The sequence below is a fragment of the Paralichthys olivaceus genome, chromosome 11 (genome assembly GCF_024713975.1).
Source record: "Paralichthys olivaceus isolate ysfri-2021 chromosome 11, ASM2471397v2, whole genome shotgun sequence".
NCBI classification, from domain to species: Eukaryota; Metazoa; Chordata; class Actinopteri; order Pleuronectiformes; family Paralichthyidae; genus Paralichthys; species Paralichthys olivaceus.
In genome coordinates, this window is record NC_091103.1 from 22039460 (window position 1) to 22064297 (window position 24838).

Below are 24838 nucleotides of genomic sequence, written 5' to 3' on the forward strand. Positions count from 1 at the left end.
TATGAATTACATTTTAGAATGCCTTTATTTTTATAAACACATTTATATGTATTTATAAGTGCTTTGGCTTCATTTCTTGTAGGTGCCACACAAATAAAGTCTATTAATATATTATTATTTTCATATATTATTAAATTGATTTAATACAACAGGTACAGTAGAAACAATAAACACAATGGATTTCTTCAAATGATGACCATGATTCCTAATAATTTGTTTTCAGGGTTGATCAGAGTATTCTTATTGACTCTAAAATCAAGTTTGACTCCAGATGCCCCCCACACACCAAATGTACTTAATTTCGTTATACTTGTACTTGTTCAGTGTGTCAGTGTCACAGTGTGAACAAACACAAAGTTGCAGACTTGAGGTCACAATGTCAATGTGATTTATATTTTCAGAAGTGTTAGGGTGAACTGCAAAAGGGACATTCAAACCTCTGCATCAGAGAAAAAACTGAGGTGACTCTGAGTCTCATTCATCTCATGGTCGTCTGAAAAGCAAACGCTGTACAAATAAGAATTAAAAAAAAAAACCCTGCTGCATTCATTTGTGTATCACGACTCTTCAAAACAAACATCTCATCCCATCAAACGCCTGACAGAACCAAATTCTGCTTCATCGTGGTTGCATATTCATATGTTTTATTTCAAATTGCAAAACATTGTTGTTAACCTTTCTTAACCAAAACTGTTGAGTCGAGCTGGACATGCTCATTTTTAAAAAGTAGTTTCCTCACTGCAGGAATATTTTACCAAACAATGAATTCCTTTGGAACAAGTGCGGCTTTATGCTGCTCACAGGTAATTTGATTAAACCATAGTGCAGAGTGATGACAATTACTGCACAATTCAAGCTGATTTATATTACCCCTTATTTCCTACACAATTAACCTTGGGCTAATGTTAATTTAAACCTTCAGTGCCCACAAGATACTTCCTGGAAATGATGGGTAAACAGAGGAGAGCCAGCAGCGTAAAACTGTAAAGATTCGACACTAAAGAAATATGCAAATGCAGTTTTTCAAAACCCCTGAGTAAAGAATGCTCTCTATCATGCAACTCAGACAATGAATAATATGAGTCTTATGCCCGCAGTGATCTATGATGGAAAATCTCCTGTCCATCATGACAACACAGATCTGTTCTGGTCTTGTTCAGGTAGCAAAAACACTCTAAATACACTGGTACACACTGTAAGTCAAACCAGCTTTGACTGATGGAAACATATCAGAAAATACAATTCAATCAGCTCTATTTTCTATTCCCACATTTGATGTTATCCCATTAATGATGTATCAAGTTTTCTAACAACTATTAAACAAACATCGGTAAGACATTGATTGTCATGTGAATACAGACACTGTAGTTTGCCTTTATACACAATGGGACTACTCACATGACTACCTGCAACTGTGGGTTTTCTCCAGGTACTCTGGTTTCCTCCATCAGTACAAACACGTGCAGATTAGATAAATTGATTTAGTGTAAATAGTTTTCTGACTCTGTGTGTCTGCACCTTCGATACACTGGCAACCTGTCAAGGGTGGACCCTGCCTCTGAGCCAATGTCAGCTGGAATTGGCTGCAGTGGCTTCCTCAGAGGATAAGCAGTATAGATAAAAAATGAATGAATTTACAGGAGGAACCATTGTACTTCAGAGGTGACTTTGTATAGCTTCAGTAATTTATCTTTATCTTTAAATCTGTATTTTGGTATTATTATTATTATTATTCGTATGCTCTTGTGTTTGAGTGTTTTGTGTGCTACTGGATGCCTACATTTCCCTCAGGATCAATAAAGTAAGTATCTATCTATTTATCCATCTCTCTGTCTATCTATACATCTGTATCTATCGGGAAGGTATAAAACATTGTTAGACAGTAAGAGTAATATAGAATAACACCTGTCCTGACCTTGAAAGGTCTTTCTGTGAGAGCTGTGCATCAAAACTAAGTTCATCTCTGTATTTACGCTTGGTCTCTGGTGTGTATAAGTGAATCATATCACTGTAATCCTAGTAATTATATTGAATCTGTAAGTACAGTATGAAATTATAACAATTGCCTGTGTGGAGGAGGTTATGTTTATGCCCCTGTCGTTACAAGATTACACAAAAAACACTAAATACATTTCCAGGAAACTTGGTGGAAGGATGGGACATGGGCCAAGGTATGAAGGATGGGACATGTGCCAAGGTATTTATTATCCACTTCTTTAACATTGTTAGAGCCATTTTCACAGATATCACACAGAATAATTGATGGATCTTGATGAAAAAGAACAGGCGTGCTTAGGGGCTTGATCTCTATGTGAAATTTGGTGCAGCTTGATTCAAGGGGCTGCCGGGCCTGAGACATGAGCTGGAGTTAGGTTTAGGAAACTAAAAGATTACATGTAAGAGAGTGTTGGGGTTATTTTAAGGTAAAACCTCATCCTGTTGCACGTCAGGTGACCTGTACTGTCAAACCTTCTCAGGTGGTCAGAGGTATATTCCCTCACGTTCTTCACAGTTCACACTATTTTCACGTTGGGGCTCACAACATTTTGGGGCCGAGCTGAAACAAGGGAATACCGGCTGCATGCTGAGCTAATATATACTGCCAAGTAGTGTAAATCACAGGGGTAATCATTAAGAAGTAGTTCACTGTGTACGCTGTGATTATGCCCTGAACAAACCATGTGACGGGCGGATTAATGCGGTCCAGCACTGTTTTTAGATCAGGCGGGGGCGAGAGACACACACACACACACACACACATAGAGAAAGAGCAACCTGCAATCCAAGGCTTTGATCATCAGTGATGGAAAGTGTAATGATTTATTGCACCCACAAACCCTTTGAAGCCCCCCCCCCCCCCCCCCCCCCCGCTGAAGCCACAGGGCTGGTCAGTCCCTCAAGCTTCACTTATTTATTTATTCATCTCTCTGGATCCACACAAGATGATACTCATCATTCATCAGAGCTAGATCGACACATAGAAAAGGCTTTTAGCTGCCTCAGATAATGTAAGTGCAGGAAAAAAAAGATTAATGAACTGACGTCTACAGAAATGTTACGTTGGAGATATGGTTGTCAAGATCCCAAAAGTGTATCAATCAATCAAATTGTATTTGTACAGCCCCTATTGACAAATTACAATTTGTCTCATAGAACTTAAGGTGTGAAATACTTAACCCTCAACACAAGTACTACAAACTACAAAAAAAAATGTTGATATGATACTAGTTTAAAAACAATACCATTTTCAATATTAGGATGAAAAGAAATAAGGTCATATTATGATAGTAAATGTTTCCTAATGACGTTACAGTTGCACGTTAGAGAAACTTTCTGAGCTCATCAGCATCACATCACAGCATCAATAGCCTCTCAGCTTTTATTAATAACACTTATTAAATAATGTTAACGCTGAATTAATTGAAACATTCAGGGGGCTGGCCCTTCAAATGTTCATTAAACATATTAGCTCTGGTCAACACCTTTTAAAAATAGGCTTGTTGGAATCTTTCACTTTTCACCTCTTCTTCTATTCTACGATGTTTGGTACATCTTCGGGACTTTCCATGGTGGATATCTCTACTTAACTACAACAGGTTGCTCACCGGCTGCTCACAATTCATGCTTGAGCTCAACTTTTCCATCATGTGAAAGGTTTGCTTCTGGGGGAAATGACATAACAGCCACAGTTTGAGTATAAGTTGATTATTTTCTGTCTATTCTTTAATGCAGCCTTGGGTGGAATAGAGATCTGCTTGGATACTTTTCAATTCTATTTAAAGTGAAATTAAGAGAGACTGTCCCACTGTAAACACAGGGTTTCAAAGTATCAATACTTTTGACAACCCTAGTGAGACATGTGAAAAATGGTCAGGTATGTAGAAATGTTGTTAAATTCCAAGTCGCACGGTACAAGTACACTGTAATGGAATGGAAAGCCACAGCTCACAATCATCCAGTGAGACCTGTATGTACTCATGGGCCCATCTGGACTATTGACAAAGAAGGAGAAGACAAAGTTTGCTTTCACATTGTTAACAAGAGAGCAACACGCTGCCTGGACCATAGGCGCCAAAAAAGAGGTGCCAACGTGTCTCTTATGTAAGTCGGTTGTTGTAAGTGGAGAAGGAAACAGCACAGATAGGTTTATCTGTCTATATGTCGTGTTGTGTCACCCTACCCTGGTTTCACTTCTACCCTGTATGTGCCCCCAAAAGAAAAAAGGTGTTGAGTGTGAGGAATCGACTTCTTTGCATCAACCGTGTGAGAGCCTGAGGGCGGTCCACCAAAATGTCTGACATGTCAGAAACGTCATTAGTCAGGAACATGTGGTGCTCCTCGCTAATCGCTGACCCACAGCAAGACAGAAGAGGAAGCTGTGACTCAGTCCGACACTAAAAGAGGTTTTGCATCTCTGAAATAGGAAACACCAAAACTGTTTCTAGAATATCATTTTCTTCTGCACAATTACTGAATCCCTTTGGGTTTTTAACTTAGATCTTGACAACACGGCTTAAATGAACAATCAGTAGATGCAGGACTGGCGTCGGATGATGAAACGACACCTGTAATGAAACAAGAGCTGATGCGTTGACACCTCTAAAAAAGAAATCCATATTGACTGTTGATCCTGACTCACACGCTTCTTCACTGTCAGCTGAAAAACAAGATGCTGGAGAAAACTGAGAGAGCTCTAACGATAAGGATCAGCCTGCAAGAAGAGAATCATGCTTTGCTCACCTTATGCTCATTACAGCGGTGGAGTCACGTTAAAGCCGATACTATCACTGCCATCTCTAATTGGCACATTTCATAAAACAGTGAAACTCGACGGTGACGACGACGGATGTGATAATATTAGTGTGAAGTGTTTAGCATTTCTTTTTTAGAACCATGGAGTGTGCCTCTCACTCTGCATGGTGGATGTTGTACAAGATGAGTCATTAAGGGAAAGTAGCACCGTTAGAATCTCCATTTTGGAAATCTGTCTTGTTCCCTCAGTGACACATTAAAACAACATCTATATATATTCCTTATAAAGTGGTTCTAAGGTGTAATGTAGTTCTTTTGATTTATTTGATTTCCTTTCCTTTTTTCCCAGACTGAAGTGAAACTGGGAAATGGGCTTTTAAATTCAAAGGTACAGTGAACTGGTTCTTATCAATAACCTGCTTCTATGTCCAATCTACATCTCAAGATGTTTATTTCATATTTGTGTTCATATTTGTATAAAGCTTCATTGGCATGTGTATATATTTAGTTTTTGCGATATATGTAATGTTTATAACTTGCTATCATTAGGGATCTTATGGGAGGGAGAGCAGGCTATGTGTTGGAGAGCTTCTGTTATAAACATAGACTGTATACAAAGATGGATGACGCATCTCCACCTCCTCCCACTATCCAGAAATTATACCAAAATATCCTTGATATGAGCGTTGCCATCTGCCACCGTATCACGGTCCAGCTGATACATGCACTTGATCTATATCGTGAATCAGCATCAGCCACCGATCCTGATGTTTCAGCCTGTTTTTATTGCATTAAATAACGCTATGCTGCAGCCAGCCACCAGAAGGCGATCAAGAAACTTTAGCTTCTTCTTTGGGGAGCCATATATATATGCACTCACAGTGAGATAAGAACAAAGAGCAGTACCCTTCATTATAAAACATGAAAACATTTTAAAACAAACACCTACCACACTCTGTTCTTGCTCTGGTCAAGAGTTTGTTCTGTCACAGCTGTAAGGAGGCTCGCTCTCCACCAGGACTTCAGTCAGGACTTGATAATTACCTTTTATGTTGAGCGTGGGCAGCTTATTAAAATAAATGAAGTACTATTAAAGTACTATTAGAAGCTGTGAGGGGCTCTGCTGGGAGCTTTCCCTCACAAGACTGTTGTCTATGAACCTGATTAGATTAGATTTATTGAAATCATCTGGTAAATGATGGATTTTGGTTGGAAAACGCTGCACACCACCTTAAACATCCATCATGTTGAAGACCGTGGCCTCGATTCCTCGCATCGCCCCTTCAGTACAAAACACGAGAGCTAGCATCAACATGTTAAAGCTGTGCCGCTCTTCTCAAGCACCCAAGCATTGTCTACGCTGGGCTTTCTCCTTTGTGAATCCCCCTGCAGTGTTTGCGCATTGTAAATCCAGCGAGCACAAAGCACAGCAGGCAAACACATGAGGCTGAAAATAATGGAGGACTGTGAGCAGGCTACAGTATGGGAATGCTCCAAGAAATCTTATTTGTGCTTTTCATGCCCTATAAGCCTCTTGTCTCTAATCTATCCCACTCAATGTGGAGGTGTGTATGGGTGTGAAATACGCTTTCCCTCCGTGGCAAGGATTCCACATTGTTCTTGCCAACAGGAAGGAGAACATTTTTGGCAATATTTGGCCCGATTTTCTAGACCTCAAGCACCTACAAAGCAGATTCACAGGAGGGGAATAAAGAGCAGTGTCGCTGTGAGCGTTCACCGGCTTTGTGCGCACCGTGACATCATCATTTTGTGGTAGTGAGCAATTATGTCTGTCACAAAACAAACGGTGGGATATGTCGTGACCCTCAGTCGATTGCAGCGTCTCTGGGGGAGCCTTCGGGATCCAGACGGGAAAAAATCTCCACATTGTGTTTTCCTTTCATCAAATAAAATGCTGCATTTCTCCGGATGGATGCATATTTCCCAGATGCTGAATATTTGATTGTGTATTTACATGAACCACACATGATAGCCCTCCTCTGCTATGTCCAGTGGAATTGTTAGATCTCGCAGATGGCTACAGTGTGATGATGAAACCATAATGAAATAGCGATATAATGTGAGGCATCCTCAGCAGGTGATTCTCTCAGTTTTGTAATCCACATCCTTGGATGAGAAACATTCATATTTTAGAGCTTAAAATTATAAATAGCCTGTTTTTATAATTAACAAGGGTGTAACTCTGGATTACTTTTGCTCAAGCAGGAAAAAAGGGGTTGATTTAGGAGTAATACTTTTTTCCTTTTCATTCAAAGCCAGAATTAAAGTGGCGTCACCCACATTTGCTGACTGAATGAGTGTATGTGTGTGTGTGTGTGTGTGTGCTGATTTAACAATCGCTACACACTAATTAGATTGTATAAGGACAAACACTGACATAACAGACCAACAACCCCACATTAAATCTTTGAACATTTGTAGTCACTTTGGACCACTTTTATTCTCCGTCTTTGTTTTGTGTCTCTGTCTTTTGTTCGTTGTTATTTTGTGTCTCTGTCTTTTGTTCGTTGTTATTTTGTGTCTCTGTCTTTTGTTCGTTGTTATTTTGTGTCTCTGTCTTTTGTTAGTTGTTATTTTGTGTGTCGGTTTACGTTTTGTGTCTCTCTGCACATTTCCTCACTTTGTGTTTTTTTTGCATTTCTTTGTGGACACTTTTGTTTCTGTTGTCTTTTTGTGTCTCTGCATTTGTTTTTTTCCCCTGTGTTAGTCCCTGTGTGTGTTTGTGGTTGTTTTGCATCGCTTTGTGGTTTTTGTACGTCTCTGTCATTTGTTGCCTGTTCCTGTTTTGTGTTTACAGCCTTTACACTCTGTAGTTTGTGTCTTTGTGGTCATTTTGCATTTATTTGTAGCTCGATCATCCCTATCATGTATTTATGTCTCTTTTGTGTGACTTTATCATTGTCTTGTACCTATTCGAAGCAATTCTGCATCTTTGTTTTGTGTATTCATCATTTTGTGTGATTTGATTTCTAGCTGTTGTGTGTCTCATCATTCTGTATCTATCTGTTGTTGGTTTGTGTCATTTTCCAGCATTTCCTTGTAGCAGCTTTGTGTTCATGACATTTTGTGTTCTTTACTCTTCATGGATGTTTTGCATCTTTATGTTTGGTTTGTGGTCGCTTTGTGTTTCTTTGTCTCCTGTTGCCTTGTTCTGATTTTGTGCCTTTGTTGCAGTTTTTTTTCTCTCCGTAGTTTTGTGTCACTTTTGCATCTCTTTGTAACTGTTGTGTATCCATTGCTCTTCATGGGTGTTTTGCATCTTTTTGATTGGTTTGTGTCTCTTTGTGGTCGTTTTGCACAACTCTGCAGTTATTTGATTGACTTTTAAACTAGATCCCCCCTCGATCCCCAGGGCCCTTGTTATTGTGCCCAGCAGGCCTGTCCAGCATCCCTTTATATTGACAGCTTTATGTTAAGTTTTACAGCGTAAAATAACCTTCATCATGTTCTTTTCCTCCTCACTGATTTTACGACAATCTACGCCTTTATAAGTTGGGAAATGAAAACTATAATATACGCTGCAAAGTGCTCACCGAAGAAACATTCCACGTTCAATTGCAAAGCCATTTACACTGTCTTTCACAGTAATAAGTCTCAGTGTTCAGTGCCCGAACAAATGAGATTCACAGTGCTATATTAGATAATGATAAATGAAATCCATAGATCAAGTTAAGTCGCTGCTTCTGCTGGGCTCCCAAGAAGAGAAATCTAATATTGTTTGTGGAATTAATGCTCCTTTGCGGGTAAATCTTTTGAACATTATTGAATGTTGGTTTTCTGGTTTTCTACTGCATCCATTTATTTCTAAATAGTGCACAGTCTGTGTGTGTGAAGCAAGGGAAAAGATGCAGATCCCCTGCAGGCAAGTCTTGACAACCAGACCAGGAGTGGAAAGAAAAACCTGTCTGATAAATGCACCGGGCTGATGAATGGTGGCGATAGCAGGGCACCGGTAAAATGCATTTTCCTGTTACCTGCTGCATCAACTGAAATCTGATTGGTCATCCCTGAAACGAGGCGTTACATTTGGACATCTTAGCTCCATGATGCTGCAGAGGTTATACATACTGAAAAATCTACTTATGGTTATGCTATGTAAAATAAATAATCACTTCTCAGCCTTTCTAGTGAACATTTGATTCTACTTATTACAGCAGCTAACATGTCCATCAACAACAATGCTGAAATGCCACAGGCCTGACTCCTCACTGTATGTGAGCATTAGCTAAATGGATATACAGCATGTAAATCTGAACAAGGTAGGAGAAGGTTGTCTGCGCTGATGCATATAAATGCATACTCCCTGGTGTGTTGATGGAAGACGCAACAAATATTGTGAATCCTGCCCACACATGGAGAGAGCTGAGATTTAATGATGGTGGAGAAACAGTGCATTTCACGCTGCACAGAGGAATGTACATTAATGGTTTGTGCTCAGGAGGAGTTAGACAAAGACAAAAAGACTCAGGTGTTTGACCTCGCTACTACAGAGACGATGATGTTGTCTGCCAAGAAATCAGTTGAAGCTGTATTCTTATTGAATCCATCCATTCATTATCTAGTATTGCTAATGCTTTGAGGGCCACGAGGGAGCTGCAGCCAAGAGATGCTGCACACCCTGGACAGGTCGCAGCGCTGATGTATGGAGACAAATAACTATTCATGCTTCACACCTACGGACCATTTAGTCTCCAATTAACTGGGAGGAAGTCATAGGAACCAGTAAAGACAGGAGAACATGTACATTCCACACAAACAGGCCCCAGGTTTGAATCCAGCATCTTATCGTTGTGAAGAAAACAGTGCCAACTAACACTGCACCACCATGGTGACCAAGTAGTAGTCTTGTTAAATGCAATTAAAACATGCGTTGTGCGGATGTACAAAGACCACAACTGTCACATTGAATAAACTCATTTAAATCCTGTGATTAAGTTGAGGCATGGACTGAATACAAAGATAGTTGACCCGTGTCCCCTTTTTCCCCACTGGGCCAGAATGAACTTTCCTGGACAAGGGTGACACCCCCTTATGCTTTTGAAAATGTGTATAACATGCACTTTGACTTCTTTGTTTGATCCATGTCCCAATTTAATACAATTACATGGAGGAGGCTGGGTTTATGACCTATAGTGCAGCAGGTCACTAGGGGGCAATTCAGAAAATTTGGCTTAACTTTTAGGGAACTGTTGTTTAGTGTCTCTTTCATGTAAACAAAAACATTTATTAGACAAGGTTTATTGTTGGTTGTGAGCAGTCAGAAAAAAAGGCTTCGCATCAAAACACAATCCAGCTTATATGTTGTTATATCAGGATGTGAAGTGATGTAGCAACAGACTCCTCTAACTCTGAGAAGCAATGATTTCATGAGCTTCTTTACAAATAAAATTATAACCATCAGGGATACAATCCACCACCTCCTCCCCATGAACAACACCCAGCTGTACATTTCTATGAAGCATGATCAGTCTAATCACTTAGTTCAACTTCAGTAATGTCTCAAGAACATCAAGGCCTGAATGACCCAAAAGTTCTTACTACTAAATTCAGACAAAACTGTGGTCGTTTTAATTGGCCCTAAACAATATTAAGAAAATTAGAAACATCCTGTCTCAGAAGGATGCTGAGAAACTAGTAAAATTCAGAACAGAATTCAAGATCCTGCTCCCCACATATAAAGCCATTAACAATCAAGCCCCTTCATATTTCAAAGAGCTGATAACACCGTATTATCCAAATAGATCACTTCGTTCCAAAAAGGCTCTCTTGTGGTTCCTAGAGTCAGTTAGAGTAGAACAGGAGGTAGAGCATTCAGCTACCAGGCCTCTCTCCTGTGGCACCAGCTCCCACTCTGGGTTCAGGAGACAGACACCATCTCAGCATTTAGAGTTAAATTTAAAACATTCCTTTTTGATAAAGCCTATAGTTAGTTCTGGATCAAGTGAGTCCTGAGTCCTGGGGGAACTCACATCATCCAATGATTACTTCTCCACTTCTCTCTGTCTCTCTGCCCCCCCACACTCATTTGTTTATTTTAATACATGTCAATAACTATTTCACTTTTTTTGTCCCATAGTACCTCTCTCTCTATTTCTCTCTCTCATTGCAGATATCTCTGACTGCAGGAGAACAACTATTACAATTATTACTATTATTAACAACACTTCAGCTATTGATTATTATATGAATTGTGACTGTTATCAATAATAATTGATAACTCTTCACACTGTTATTGTTTTCATTTGAACTAGTCAGATCTGATACCTGATGGTGCACAAGTGTTCCCGGTCTCTCTCGCCTCACTCTCTTCCCATCCTCCCCCTCCCCACTATCTCTCTCTCTTCTCTCCCCTCTTTTCCACCCATCTCCTGTCTCCACCCCTTTTTTCTGCGCACATCCCAACCGGGCGATGCAGATCACCCCACATTGAGCCTGGTTCTGCTAGAGCGGTGGTCACCAACCTTTTAAAGCACAACATCACTTTTTAATTCAAAACGTAAGCCGAGATCAAAAAACCCACTTAGGAGGGTCACATTTATTATTTTAGTATGAATTCATGCATCTTCAGCTCCTGCAAATATTTCACAATAAAAAACTTTTCAAACAAAAGAATGGATTTGGTCAAGATAAACGCTGCAGTGCTTTTGTTTTGTGTTTGTGACATAAATTCAACAGATAAACATTCAAAGTAAAAGCACTCCAGCGTTTCACTTCTGAATCCATTCATTTGTTCTAACTGGGCTTTGATTGTTGTCAACAGACCAGAAGATGCAGGACTTCACACCGTAGAGCCCTGACATTTAGTTCAGTGCAAAATCTGACTTGTACTGAAGGAAATGCAGGAGATAAAGCTGCTGCTCCGCCGCCAGTAGCGGACACACAGCGGGTGTGAAAAACCGACCACTCTGTAACAGAGAGTTAGAGATCGACGGTGAAGACTGTCGAGATCGACCGGTAGATCGCGATCAACGGGTTGGCGTCCACTGTGCTAGAGGTTTCTCCCTGTTAATGAGGAAGTTTTTCTCTCCACAGTCGCCAAAGTGCTGCTCATTGTGGGAACTGTTGGGTTTCTCTATATTAGTAAGATTTTAAGGTCTTGACCTTCTATGTAAAGTGCCTTCAGATAATGTATATTATGATTTGGGGCTATAAAAATAAAACTGAATTGAATTGAAGAACAACGATGATGGAGATATATGTAGAGAAAATAGAAGAACTGGTTGCTGTGTGTGTGTTTTCCATCCACGACAACTATAACCTTTGGCCCTCATCTGCCCACCAGTGGATAGTTACACACAAAGTACACAGTAAATAAACAATGTCAATTGCATTGAAGCCAGTTGCTTTTATTCATCTGTGGTGTTGAATGCAAACATATTATGAGCTTGTGTTTTCTCTGTAAATCATGCTTGTCAATATCATGTTCTTTCAAAGATCTTCACACTGGTTTTAAATGAAGGCTCCAAAATGAAAAAGAAATTCAATATATAGGTATATAGACTATCAGAGCAGGTAGGGTGCACACAATGATATTTTTCATCTATATGGAGCCACAGAGTTTTCCTGTCTGTTTTCATCAGTGGTGTCGACGTGACAGGCAACAGCAAATTTGGCAGGCTGACACACGCAGCAGCAGAGAGGGGGCTGGTTGCAAGGTTAATTGGCAATGGGAATAATTGGCCACTGGGCTCAATTTGTCTGATGGGAGGAATTGGAAACCAATCTCACTGTCTGTTTGGAAGCATTCCATGTAATTCCTAGATGGAGGCATCTTTATCTGATGCTCTCTGCCTGAGCCGCATCCTCTGATCACACTCACTATGAATGGCTGTGCCTGCGCAGTGTCTGTATCTGCCACAGATCTGTAAACAGCCAGGAAATTCTGACAGCAGCACTTCTGGTAAGTTGCTTTTTGCAAATCAATATTCTTCAATGTTTAACTCGGCCTTCACTGTGCACATGGCAAAATGAAATGAGATCCGTGGTCTCAAACCCAGTCAGCTTGTAAAAAATGGAGGACTTGTGCTTAAAATGTATTAATGTCGATAATTCCGGTATTAAAAGTCAGATTCATAAGCAGCTTATTAAATATAAAGTCATATCAGAGTTTATATCGCTGATATTTTTGTGGAATTCTCCGCTGGTATATGTTATGATAAACCTCTTTGGATCATTAATTTAACACTGGTAAAATAACAACGCAGCCAAACTGTTGTCTGTGAAGATGTGTGTTCGATAAAATATCCTCCTCAGAACGATTGTGTGTTTCTTTTCTGCAGCCCCTCTCACTTTTAGCTGCTTGCTAAGCACAGCCTCGTCTCCAGGGCATGATTTGTCTGCTGTTGAGTTGATGGCCATTTGTATCCACAAAGAGAAGGATCAACAGAATCAGCATCTGAAAATTGATTTTTCCCTCCGACTACATGTAGATGAACTTGCCAATGTTTTAAACTCAAAGACGATTATGCAAACTGAATGGTGTATCGGCCTTGTTTTTATACTCTGATTCTACGCAGACGGCCTCATGTGATGACATGTACCAGACTCTGAGATCACATGAAAATAATATCCACCATTAGATGGAAAATCTGAGGTTCGCTATTTCTTCCAAATCAAAACAGATGCATGCAGTTGTGATGTTTGAATTATTTTTATTTGAGGCCTGTTTTAACTTAAAATATTACATGTTACAGTAAAGTAGAAAGTAGCTTTCCTTTCCAGCCTTTTTTCAAATTGTTGAATTTTTCCTCATGGTTCCGTCTGGGGCTCACAGACTCGCAAAATCTATAGCAGTTAATGAAGATTGATTTCTGATAAATCAATAACATGTTCTGTTTATCTCTCTGATTCCATTCATAATCCACACCTACACTAAATAATATTCAATCTTATCGAGATTTCATGGTGCCTGTTTTCATGCTAGTTTCATGCCAAGATATAACAAGACAAATAATCAAATACATCTTCTCATGAGGTTTATTCGCAAGAGAGATTCTCAGATTTTTAAACATGAATAAAATATGGATTGTTTCCATATTTCAAACAAACATAAAAAATTCTAATAAAAAAAGGTTTAGTTCCACGAATTACCTTCAATCCCTTAACATTTATCTTGCGATCAAGGGTTCAGGGGAGATGAAACCTCTCAACTTCAATTTCAACATCAGATGAGGATTAACAGTCTGGACAAGCACAAATCATGAAATTATACAATACAGTGTCAATTATCAAACCACCAGCGAGAATCACCGAGGTCCCTCATTTTGCAAATAATAGTATTTAACTGAGTTCTGTGCTTGATGATGTATGCCTGATTTTGAAAATGGTGGAAATTGAGGTTAATGCAGAATATGATATAAAAAATATGTCTTCCTTTATGAAAGAGCATAATATTCCAGTTTGAGAGCAGAACTTATTTCTTACTTTGCTCTTGGATTTTAATTTTTCAACAAGTCCCCAACCAATACAATACCAGGTGTAGAGATGATGAATGAAATAGCCCGCCCTCATTTTGGTTACTTTTGTTGTTGGTGCTGTTCCCAGAACTTCCCATGGCATCCTTGATTTGCCGCTCTACGTTGACCCATGAAGTTGTTTTTACTTAAAGCACAACAACGGGACGTCTGTGTACGCTGTGGAGGGCAGGATTCGATGACGTTTATGATCCTCAAAGACCTAAAGCTAACACAACCACATTGAGGGCACCTACGACAGATTTGTTGCACAGATATATCCAAGAGCTGAAGCTAGAGCGCCGGAAATCTGAGTGCAGGGTTTTAAGTGAGAGCATTTACAAAATCTGACTGTAAAATCAATCAGTCCTGCCCTACAACTAAAAGACCATGATCTTGAATAAAGAGAGGAAAAAAACACCATAGGCCAATACATTAAGGTACATATACACATAAAGCCTACCTTTCCAACACATTCAAAAGAAGTTGCTAATAGTTTAATGTGACACCAGTGTCTTGATGGAAAGTGAGAGTTAATTTGCATTTATCACTGCAAGGAAAAGTTCCTAACTGACGATAATTAGTTCTAGATATTTATAGAGCAGGGAACTGAACCTTCTTCATGTGCAGTGAAATTCCTGAGGCTCTCACACATAGGTGCATCTGGGGATTTATTTACTCTTGTTCCATAATTCAGCTAAAATATGAAACTGGTGTAGAAAAAATTAATTTAAGATGAAGTTGAAGATGAAAGTCAAGCATCTTTTTTAATTTTATTTTTTTATCAAGACTCCAGGTCCTGTTTTAGTGATTACGCATGTGATTGATTAGACTGCATCGCAAATTAACTTTTGCACAGACCTCAGCAGTGGAACTCGCATGGAACATTTGCTGAACAAGCCAGTTTGAGAACGTCAGGGATGTGGGAGGGGGGTTACGAAAAAGTAACATATTGAGACATGTCTTTATTTTCAGTCTCTTTGAATGCAATCACTATATTATTTCAATTTCCTTTTTATCTTTTAGGGTCTGTGCACTGATCCGAACGTGGATGGACGTCTTGATCACCACTGAATAAAGAGTAAGACAAGAGAACAAGAGTAACACAAGTATACAATGCAACCAAGTGGAGTTGAAATTTGTCCAATGTCATCGGCCTTGTAGAACAAAGCAGTTCATTATGATGCAGTTGTGGGATGTTCACCTCACTGTGACTTTCGGCTCAGACGATCGCGAGTCAACCTTTCATCTGAGAGCTCTGCTAAACAATGCTTCCCTAATCATTGAAGTGGCTAAGCCTGCTGATGAGCTCATTGGGTATAACGCACCCGTCACAGTAATCATTACTGACAGGACATGCAGCTGCTAATGATCTTCTCTTAATCACACTTAATCAGGTAATAATGATTTTGAGGTGAGAGATGAAGTGCTTGCTCTCCGCTTTTGCCACGGAGAGGGCCTTGTTTCACTTGACTGGTTTGGGTGTCGACAGGGGGGCCGAGGAGGGAGGAGGCTCCATATGCTGCACTTCTCACGAATCACAGGGTCACTTGTTGTGATTGGAGCGAGGACAGGGATTGTGAATAAGGACCTATAGATCATACAGGACCCCTGGGGAACAGGGCAGCAGATGAAAATACACACTGATGTTTCCTGTGCTGTCAGGTGAGAATAAAACATTACGCCGACCTTTTCACTATTTGGCCATAAGGTTGTTCATTTAAATAAAGCACAACAGAGATATAACTGGGATATTATTTCCACTACAGTGCCTCCATATTTCATTATTTCACTCAAATCAATTTTGCACGTATTGATTTTCTACCACAAAAGCTGAATTTGAATTGCAAATGTAAACTAGGTTTTTTAAATTTGAATTGCAAATGCCACTAATACATTTACAACTTCAGACAACAGAAGTGACTTTTTTCTTGTGATCAAAGTCTAAATGTTCAAGCCCGACCGATACAGACATGTAAATTTATTCACCATTAACTTTGCTATAAATATTATTTAAAACATTTTTTTTTTCATGAAAAGTGAATTCACGTATTTATAAACATTGTATTGATCACTGTGAACATATACAATATATAATCAGAAATTACAATTTATTATAGACAAATTACATACCTAAACCATTTAATAGCCAAAGCATTTTTTAAAAGAAAAATAAAGGACATTCATATCTGCACATTCAGATGAATCTGTGAAAGACTCATAGAGCTTTAAAGGATCTATTTATCTGTTTTCTTTATGTAAAAGGAAAACAAATGTTTCAGAAAATGATTGTGTTAGTAATTTCTGCTTCTCTCATGAAATAACAAAGAAAATATGTTAATCAGTTTTATTCTCTCTCTAATGTTTATTAATAGTTAGGTTGATCCTACACAGTTTAATGCTGGTACCCTTTAACCTTGTGGTGTGGCAAACTAGAAACATGAGTTTAACATGAGAACATTTAAGTTTATATAGTGTGTGTGTGTGTGTGTGTGTGTGTGTGTCTGTTTAAAGCACAGACACTTGTCTTAAGATTTTTAAATGTCCCAATAAATTGAAGTAAAACCACTAGTTAGCGCTCTGCCCTCCACATTTTGACTTTCAATGTACCGTCAATGTCAATGTCTGTTCTCTGATGGTGTCCATCCACCCATCCATCCATTTTCTAAATCTGTTATTCCCATTTAGGTTCATGGGAATCTGGAGCCCATTCCAGCATGCACTGAACATTTATGTTCAATATGATCATAAAATTAAATAAATAGGTGACCAGTGCTCTGGAAGGAGCATTGTGTCTTCAATGCATGGATCGAGTTGAACACGTCTTCGTTTACGTCCTCGATTAAACTACAGCAGTGTTCAGCAACTGGGTCATACATTAATTTCACCATATCGGACTGACTAAAATATTTGTTGCAGGTGCTGATCTCCTTAATGGCAGCAACATTCATAGAATCACTTCCTCTTCAGCAGTTTACTTCAAAGTAAAAGCTTAACAGACTTTGAAAATAACAGACATCCAACATATGCAATAATAACACCAGTACAGAAAGTCATTCTAACTTATATAAAAGCCAAACATGTTCACAAAAATAAAGCTATTTCAGTTTAATTTTATGTAAAAATCTGGCTAACATTTTTAAATGTAAAGTTTCACTCTTTCACTGCAGACTGTTTATACAAATCTCTGCACACAACATCCAGGACTCCAACAATAAAAAAGTGACAGTATATCGTAGAACTGTTTGAGGAGAACTAACTAATGACAAGAAATAATTCTGAAGTAGCTCTGGAGCACCAACACAGGAAAAGAAAAAGTATCTATACAAATATAACTGCTATACAGATATACACACACAAACATTGATTTACACATATAGATGCATTTATCAATATTTGACATTGATGTAGGACTTGCACAGAAACTGTTCAAAATAATTCAACATACTGAGAAACTTATTTTGATAAGACCATGCGGCACCTGACAGATGAAATATTTTAAACATCACTCCAAACCAAGTTAAATTCCCAGCTCTTCCTCCCGCTCTGTGATAACAGCTTGCTGGAGGAGCCTGGATTTGCCCACTCTCCTCTCGGTGGCCACACAGCCTGGCAGTGAACCGTGGCCTTTACTAATTGTAAACTCAATGAAGCATTCTTAAACAGATGCTGGTGGAACGGCTCCATTAGGCCTTACAGACGGCTGTCACCGACATATCAAAGCCATGAAAAGTCAAAGTGTCATTATCACACGGCTCAAACCGCATCCATCCACCCGCCAATTTAATTCTTATTAAATGCACATTATAAGTGGGGATGGACGGTCTTGGTCGAGTGGAGTTGGTGCTTTGGAGAGACTTTTGGTAGGACACACACACACACACAACCACACACACACACACACACACACACACACACACACACTCACAGGGCTCAGCAGTAACACAACAGTTTTAAAAGCGAAGACCACAAAGTGTTTACAAACAGGGAAATTAAAGCCAGTGATGTCACCAGGGATGAGAATATGGAATATTTACTGCTGTGAGAGTTGAATGGATTTAACAGATAAAAGAAGGTCCAGGACGTGCTCTGCAGAGAGCGACTGTGGGAGGAAAACAAAGCTGCGACATCCCTCTGTTGCTCTGCCAGCTTGAGTAAGAGCAACTGCATGAGACACAACAATTAGGCTTTGGGCTGTGTGATGCAGAGGTTACACCAAATGACTCCCAGGCCACCGTCCCACTCATTTCCGTGCAGCTTTATTTTGTTTGTTTATTTTTTTTTTTTTAATAAATGAGGGATTAATTATTGCCTCCAAAAGTAGAAGAGAAAGCTGCATTTAGAAGATAAATCTACTGTAGCTACTGTAGAGTTTACCCCTGAGGGTCTCATGGAAAAACGAGGTGGTGGGATGGTTTACTGCAGCAGTAAAATAAATAAACAGGCAGTTTATCTTATATATTTTTTCACTAATTACTATCACCGAACGAAACAATTACTCCTGCAAATTTCTTAACTGGACAGAGACGAATGCTCTTGTTGTTTTGTTGTTGTTTATGTTTTAATGATTAATTGATACACTTTACGATGTAATTAGCATGCAATTATCATTTTCACTTCCAGCCCTCCAAAGCAAATCAAACTGATAATGAACTCTTATCTTTTATAATCAGTGTGAGATTCTGTTCCGCACCATTATTTCTCTTTCTCCTGGTGCAGAGTGACCCTGAGTTGCTTTTAAAAGGCCTTTTCACGATCCGCAGAGCCAGTGGTGTTTCAAATAATCGGGTGACTGTGACAAGGTGCATGACAAGTCTCCCATGTGTGTGTAACAACAAGCCAGCTGCTCCTCAGGGATATATCTGCAGACAACCTCACTTGAATATTCATCAGTTACTGTTGCTGGAGCATACATGTCTGGGTACACACACACACACACACACCTAAGGATGATCATCATCACATACAACAATGCTCCTCTGATCAAAGAGAGCTCATTATCTCCTGTCGCGCTGCAGAGTTCTGCTGAAATATCCAATCAGTCCAGGCGTTCAGAGCTGGGCTCTCTTTCCGCCCGCCTCAGCAAACCATCTCCTTTGGCTGGCAACACTTTAAGCAAGGCACGTTTGATTCCCTCCCTCTCACCAAACGTTGATTCAAGAGCTTGTTGAGTGAGAGGCCTTTGATTGCATTAACTATAAATGAGAAAGTGTGTCTGATTTATCTCCAGTGTGGACTGTTTGAGTCCGCCACGGCTTCTCTCCGACAATTGGCTGCTTGATACGAGTGCTCAAAATGTTCCTGGACTCGTCCCATTTTCTATGCATGGGTTAGCGTTAATGCATATGTGATGACCGTCAATTTTCGAGTGCTGAGAATGAGATTTGACCCGGATTATCCACTTTTGGTGGAGCCGGAATTACAGCGATAATCACGGATCAGATTTGTCAATTGACCTCCTCTCTAGTCAGGCAGCAGATCTGCTAATGAGGAAACCCTCAGGAAGGAGTTTGGACAAAACAGTTTTTATTTTTCCTAAAAGTGACACAGGCAACACTTTAGTGGTTTCCATATTTGCAATAGCTGTTAATAGATACAAAATCTGTTAATTTAAAGTTTCAGTGTGTAGAATTTTGTGATATATAGTGCTGAAGTTGCATGTTGCAGCTGAACACCCCTCACCTCACCCTCTCCTTCCAAACATGAAAAAGAACATGTGGTAGCTTCAGTTGTCATTAAAACTCAAAAGGTTTTAGTTTGTCCAGTCTGGACTAATGTAAAAAACATGGCGAGGTAAATATAAAGTATTCAAATATAAAGGACCTTTTCTGGGGTAAAGAAAACTACAATTCATATAATTCAGATGAAACAAACTAGTGAAAACATCATGAGGATTATTCTATTCAAGATTTCTGCCAATAGTTCCCTAAATCTTACACGCTGGACCTTTAAATATTTATCATGATAAATGTCAAATTCTTATTTCTTTCAAATATAAATACTGACTTGCTCCTGGGTGAAGGTTTTGAATGACTTAGCACCAAAACATTTACAAATATCAACTCTTCAGAGAGTGCGTCTCTCTCTCTCTCTCTCGGTTATTGCTATTATAGTATAAGATGCTTTACTTTTTATTGTTTGCACATGTATGTTTCAACAAAAGCTGTTCCCTCCTTCCAACCTCACCTCTCTTTTGTATTTGAGTACTGTGGCCTCTTGTACTCTGAGTTTGAAGTTTGTTTTGAGCACTCGTCTGTACTTACAGGGCTTTCATCCTAAGACTCTCTGCCCTGTTTGATGTGATGCTCATGTAGGTGGTAAAAGAGGTTAACAGCGTCTGAGTCGTTGTGGGCGACGGTCTGAGGCTTAATTTGAAAAGTATGTTTTTCTGGTCCATGTCAGATGACAGCTCCTGCAGATCTGATGCCATAAGAACTCAAAGTGCTATTGAAAGGTTGAAAAACATGGACAGAAAGACAGAAATAAATAAATGAAAGATGTTTATCTATCATCACATAAACCAGTCAACAGTGTTTAAGTTGTGGCTGACGCTTCACAGCAAAAACAATGTAAATATGAGGAGTGTGCACAATCCACAGCTTTACACTCCAGCTGCTCAAACAAGCAAAGCATGTGCAACAATAACAGCTTCAGTTCTCTTCAACGTCTATATCAAATGGGTTCATCCATATCCCAGCGGTTTTTAACCCAATAGCATATTCACAATTCTCACAGCCCAGAATAATCAATTTGTTTGTGAAGACATAACAACTTGGGCTGCAGAGACATAAATGTAGATATTTATATAAATAGAAATGAAGTGAATCTGTTCTGCCTGATGTATGTGAGATGAATGTGTGAAATGCATTAAGAGTAGATGGATGTTAAAAGTCTCCCAATGCAGGCAGTATATTTTATTTATTTATTTAAATGAAATGTTAAAAAAAAAAAACATATAATGGACTCTAGAGAAAAAGTTGAATTATATAACTTGGTGAAAATGCATCCTGCACCTCAGCTCCAAGCCTCCTGCAGCGTGAACTCCATCAGACTTCCTCCTGATGCTAGCTTGTTCACTTGATAACTTATTTAGTCGATTATAATCAGCTGCAGATTTATGTGTACAAAGGTTACAAATAAATACATGGATGGGAAAGTGAGGGAGAGAGATTCAAAGTGAGGTTTCACGCACATGCACAGATTCAGCTGCGAGATAAGGAGCTTAGGAGCACAGGATAAGAGAGTAACAGATTCACAAACATCTGTGTGTGCACGAGGCGCTGCCACTTTCATCGTTTTCATAGCTTCTGCACGTGTGTCTGTGCTGCAGGGAGGCCTAATCCGACTTAAACACGAATCTGCTGTTAAACATTACTTGAGGCTTTTTCTGCTCCTCTGGACTGATCTTTCTCCGCTCGAAACAGACGACTTTTTATTACTGTTTATTTGCCTTAATTCAGTTTTATTTTCCCGGTCCAGTTGGCTAATGCTTTTCAGCGTTCCCCCACAAGCAGAGCCCTCCAGGGGTGTTTCAAAGTAATTTGGTTCCACCTGAGGAGACACACGCTCACTCAAATGCAGAATCAATATTAATCGACTATGAGGGTAGGAGGATCGTCTTGAAGCAGATGTTGCAGCCGGGAGATGATATTTTAGGGAGGTTGGAGTGTTCGGACAGAGCTGCCGTGGTCACTGTCGGGGTTATTGATGACCTCGAGAGGGTCTTTGTCTTCATGTTTGTGTCCTATTCATTTTCTCGCCTCCCCTTCAGAGAGCTTTGCCGCCATCACTCCATCACTCTGAAATTTTTCTCTCAGTTTCTTTTTCTTCAGGCTCATATCAATAACCTGAGATGGATTGAAACAAATGCAAAACACAGCTCGGTGTCCAACATTTTCAAGGCTCTTTTTAGAATCAGGCAGATAGAATATCGATCACGTGCCTTAATTATATGCTGGCCAAGTGACATCTGCTAATAAGTCATTAAAGACTATAGGTGGCTGTGTGGATTGGAGCTGTTGCAGATTCAACTGCACTATGTGACACATTTTCAGGTCTATTTATTGTGTTTGCATAGTGCATTGTTTAGTTCATTTGATTGAAAACTGGTGCAGTGTCCCTCCTACACATGTCTGTGTGGAATGAGCTGTTTGATTGTTCTTTCTGAAACGGTGAAAATGATCTGCAGTAATTGAACCACCACAAATAAAGACCTAGACCTCAGGCTGCAGAAACCTGGAGCTGCACCACCGCTGCTCCAACCTTTTTTTTACATGTACGGGGACGCTCGACTCAGTACTCAGAACCCTGAACTGGAGAATGAGTTGTTGTGAAGGTTCTCTATGTCATGAATGTGCTGTTGTTGGGATTGATAATGTCATTCGAGTTGAAGAGTGTCAGCCACGATACTAATATTGAACGTGATACGTGTCTAAATCACACCAAATTTTTAAACTGCACTTCCCTGGGCCCTTAACAATTCTCATGTCAAGTGTGAAGCCAATTAGATGGGAACAGTTCTCAAGATGTGAGAGTCACAGACAGACAGAGATTTCTGGTAGATTAATCATATCTATTTAAGCTTTCAGAATCTGTAACTGGAACAGATCAACTGTATCATCCGTGATAATGAAAGGAACAGGTGACAGGACTTTGCTTCCGCAGAGGCAGCAAGAACGATAAGGAGATGAAATGTCCAAGATTTACAGAGAAGACAACAAACTTGCCTTTGCTTGATTTTCAGTCGTACAACGTAAAATGTCTGTTTGGATCCGTCTCTCTCTCTGTCTCCTCAGTTTCTTCAGTGAAATTGTGAGTAACTTTAATACAGAAATATTTGCTGTAAAACACTCTGATATCAGACCAGCAGTTATTCATGATTTGATTTAATATTCAAAAACACGTGGTTTCAGTTCGTTCTGAATCTGTTTCACTCCTGCTCCCTTTTGGTATCATTCTAGATATAGATCATTGTAGGCTGACGTTTTCATATTCCTGTGTATAACCAAACACAAGTGACATGATGTGATAGCCACCCGCTACATATAGAGTTTTCTTGTCAGTGATGACAGTGATGTAGTGTAAAATGAAATGTGGCCACATTAAAGCCACATTGTCATGGGAGCTGGTGACAGGCATCCTGGGACTATAGAAAACAGTTATTACTTAAACTAAAAAATACAAAACAATAATATTTCATTATCATTATTATAGTGTATTAACTGGTGCCCCTATCATCAATAACATAATTATCATCTTACCATTTTTTTCATTATAACAACCAGTCTGACAGAGCTTAAATAAGATGGTCAAGCAATTGGTCCTTGTCTCGTCCCCTTCTTTCTTTTCCCCATTTTCTCTCCACTCACCCTGGTCTCGTTCCAGAGGTTTCTTCCAGTTAATTAGGTGTTTTTTTTAATTAAGTGTTTGCTCATTGTGGGAACTGTTTTCGTTTCTCTATAATTTTAACATCTCAAAGTACATTAAGTACCTTAAGATAATGTATGTTATGATTTGGCACTACAATTAAAATTAATGGAAGTGGATTAAATGACTACGCTTATTCTTTTCATTTCACCCCCTCACTGGAGGTCAGATGATAATGCTATGACTTCAAACCATAGACTGTATAAAGATGGATGACACAGCAGCTCCCCTGTTGGCTAGCTCCGATTCAGTCATGGACTCCACTCTTAGTGAAAGGGACATGGAGCCTGGTAAAATCTGAAATCCAGACTCTAGCTCCAATTGACATCTTTGGTGCAAGATGGCAGCTTTCATTTCTGGATAGTCGGAGGAAGTGGAGTCCATCTTTATATGCAGTTTATGTTACAAACCCCCCTTTTTCAACTTTAAGACACGAGATCTTTTCACGATTTCTGAACTGGCACAATTTTTGGGTTGTCTGTCCGTCTGCCTGTCCCGTTCTCATGAATACATTATTATCATCATTTTCTACAAAAACTGTTTGTCCCCATATAACAGGAACAAAAGGGAAAACTGTGGCCTCAACGTTTTCACTCATCAGAGTCTGGACAGACATGGATGTAAACGGAAACTCAACTGGTTGGCAGGGGAATGCAACCATGACAGTTGTATTTCTGTTTGGCATGACACCAGCATCATTGGCCCAGACTAGAAATCTTAACATTTTCACTCAGTATTTCACAGTAAAAAAAGAATATAAGACATCAGACGGTGTGTTCAAGTCTTGTGTGTAGACTGGCTTTCACAGCATGAAATCAAAAGAAACAAAATGAGTGCAATCTGAGTCCTCATTGAACTCCGTCATTATGTTTCTATTCAGCTGCAGGAGTAAGAAATATGAGCTCTCACACTGATGACAATCACATGCTGCCAAGGCTTTGTTCAATTTTTAAAATTGACCAACCCTGCTCTCTAGCTTCTGCCTGTATTGGGACGTGGGCTCCTTTTTGAACTGTAACAATTTTGAACTATGACAAACTGTGTTAACTCTATGTTTTATCTGATGCTCTGCTCTTCTTCACCTCTTCACTCTTTCTTTTAGTGGCTCATCTGTCTGTTGCACTCTTTGTCTCCTCTGCTCTCTCCCGTCGCAATGAAGATGCAGTTAGAATATTCCAACGTTAATC